Source organism: Orbicella faveolata, unplaced genomic scaffold, assembly GCF_042242905.1.
Source record: "Orbicella faveolata isolate gen_17 unplaced genomic scaffold, um_ofav_v1 contig_1, whole genome shotgun sequence".
NCBI classification, from domain to species: domain Eukaryota; kingdom Metazoa; phylum Cnidaria; class Anthozoa; order Scleractinia; family Merulinidae; genus Orbicella; species Orbicella faveolata.
In genome coordinates this window covers 16,388,033-16,391,190 of record NW_028301536.1, presented here as the reverse complement: position 1 = coordinate 16,391,190, position 3,158 = coordinate 16,388,033, and positions in this window count along the sequence as shown.

Below are 3,158 nucleotides of genomic sequence, written 5' to 3'. Positions count from 1 at the left end.
AAGTTAAAAATTGGTTTTTGCACGAAATGTCAAGTATGTCACGAAATTTGTTATTACACGATAGGCCAGCTTTTACATTGAATTTAACGCAATACTGATTGGTCGGAGATCGTTAACACTGAGTCTTATAAGTACGTGGTTGTTAAAGATAGCTGTTATTTCAGGTAAATTACAGGTGCTTGTAAGTGCTTTTAATCAAATACAACAAAACAAACAAAACCCAGCCCAAATGTAAAATGCTTGTCAATCACAGTGGCCATTAAGAAAAGTGCGCTAATTCGCAATGACTTTTAATCTCGTTTTGCATGAGTTACAAAAAAAGTAATCATCGACAATGTAAAGGGGCGTCTTCACCAGCCAAGAGATCTCTGCTCGGCACGCTAACAACTATCTTTGACGTCACAGATATCTTTGCTGCTGTTAAAACAGGAACATGTTTTAAACATCCGGTCATCAAAATTTTAAGCCGTTAAACGCGATAACAACCCCGTGCGGTGGAGAAATTATTAGTGTAAAATAAGATTGATGGAGTATTATCAGTTTCCGGATAATTGCAGGTATGTAAGAAAAGAGAATTGTCTTGCGTCACTTAAAGCTATGATGCAAAAATACCGATAAATACCGATAAATCAGTTAAAATGTGTTGTAGAACCATGCATGACTTTGCCATTTGCCACCACACATACGCACATGCTATGTAGCCAGCCTACCTGTATATATAAGAAACTCTAACCCCCCCCCCCCCCCCCCCTCCCTTCCATCCCATCTGGTGTGTGGTACAATTAGCGGCTTATCAACCATTTCATTGAGATTTTTTTTGGCTTAAGTGATGTTGCATTTGTCAGCTATTAGTTTTAGCAGATCAAAGAAATGACTGACTTACTTATGGTATTACGCCTATCCAGTCGCAGTGTTCCTGCGAAGTTCCTGCCTCTTTTCTTTTCGTCTTCTTAATCCTTCCTCTTCATCCTCTTCTGACTCCTCTATATCTCTTCGAATTCCTATTCAATACGTGCTGATGTAAAGCTGAAATGTCACTATAAAGGATGAAGAGCTTTCTTAATAGTTGTTATCTCCTTTGAGCCCTGAATTTCCACCGGAAGTAACTTGAATTTTAAACAACAAGTACACCCAGACACTCAAGTACAGAATGAAAACTTCGCCGAGTTGAGCTGGAATTTGAGCATCCAGATTCGATCTTCAGTGGCTTTATGAAGTGGTTTATACGAAGAGTTACCAGATGGAGCGATCAATTTAACGGAAACATCTCAAATTTTAAACAACATGCACATAAAGACACTCAAGTAGAGAATATTTCTTCTGTGGCTTTACGAATTCGAAGTGGGTTTATACGAGGAAATATCAAAATGGACAATTTAAACGCGGTCTCTAACTTCACACAGCCCTCCTGCCAAAGTTTTGAACTCGCTGGTGTTGAACGGCGTTAACTCAATGCAGTGATTAACGCAGGGCTGTTGGAAGAGTTACCTTTAAGAGATTATTGTCAGCAGCAGGACGCCTCGACCAAGTGAAATTTTTTAAGTCTTCAACATCCCTTTCAAATTTAAAAGCTTTTCATTGAAGACGTTTGACAATTCCTTGACAATCTCTTTTCATCCTTTGTTTATTTTGTCATGACGGTTAAAAAACTCCAATTTTTACCTTGCCGCCTAAAGCAAATACATTGGCAAACTTGACGTTTCTTGTTTCCGTGAAAAATGATGTAAGAAAATGAAACGGTCATTATGTGTGACTCTGAGTTTATAATTTGAGCCAGTGGCACTCGTACAATTAAACTATCATTGAATTCGATGTTTTTACCTGGCGAATTTGTTTTCCCGGCGTAGCTATTTCGAGCTCTTTTGTCCAAATTACTGGAATAGTTATAAGTGCAGACATTTTTGTTTAAATACAAAGGATTTAGAATAGATTTTTAAGATAATTTTAAATTCTTAATTTGAACCCTGTCTCTCTTTACGTCGGTTTCCGGGTTGACCTAGACTGTGTAGTTTTTGAACGGTCGACCCACGATGAAAAGCCGGTAGCCTATTTTCTCATCGGTCACCGTATCGTGCCTTTTAAAAAATCATAGTTTAACCGCTTACCTTCTTATTTCTTGAAGACAGGTCCTTCGGCTTAATTACTTTTCAAACAAAATGCTTCGTGCAAATCTGACAAGTTTCAATTTCAGTGCAATTAGTCTATTAGTCAGGGATTTCATTTCATGATCATCAATCACGTCCTGTACTTGTGGTTCCTTAATTGTGCGAACATAAGTAGCGAAAATTGAGGGGTCATGCATCGGAGCGTGGGTGAATCGGGCCCCTTTTTCCCCTGCAATTAAATGCCCATTTTTAACTGAAGTTCATTGTCCTATTACATCTATATTCTATAACTATCATTAGACCCATCATGTTTCTGTCAGAACTGAATGGGTGAGGCAAGTTCTCGAGTAAACAATAATTGCAAATTTCAAATAGAGTAGATAACACCTAGAACCAAACAAAAAAGTTCAAATTCAATATCCAATTTTGCGCAAGGCTTTGTACTTTAATTTGACTTATTTTAAACATTGCCACTTACTCACATTGGCATCAAAGAATCTCGACATAATATCCAAAAAGCTTGTTGTAAAAAAAAAAAAATGCTGTTAAATCATATACAAATAGGTTCAGATGATCGTGTTTTGATCTCCTCGTGTGGTATATATATTTTTTTGGAAAAATAAAACTTATGCTGGTATACTTGTAGAATATACGATTTACTGATAGCCACTATGGCATATGGCATATATCTGGTGACATTTAACTTCTAAGGGTTCATTTGAGTTTTAGTTGTTGTTATTGTTGATGTTTTTTCTCTTTACATCCACTACAAAACGTTCCCAAACAATATATCAGCAACTTAACAAGAAAATTAACCAACACCCCAACTTGAAGACGAACACTTGTGCTGGTAAGAAAACAACTACTGAAGCTCCAATTAGCAGACAATGATGAGCAGATATTTTTATCATTCGTTATTCATCATTTAGTGGAGCTTCAGTGTAAGTTATGGAAAACACAGAAGTTCATCCCATTAATCAGTTGTCGAAGGTGCGAAGGAGTAGCGAGCTGCACCGATCAACAAAGGTTAGATTCAAAGCAGTCCTGGTGCAA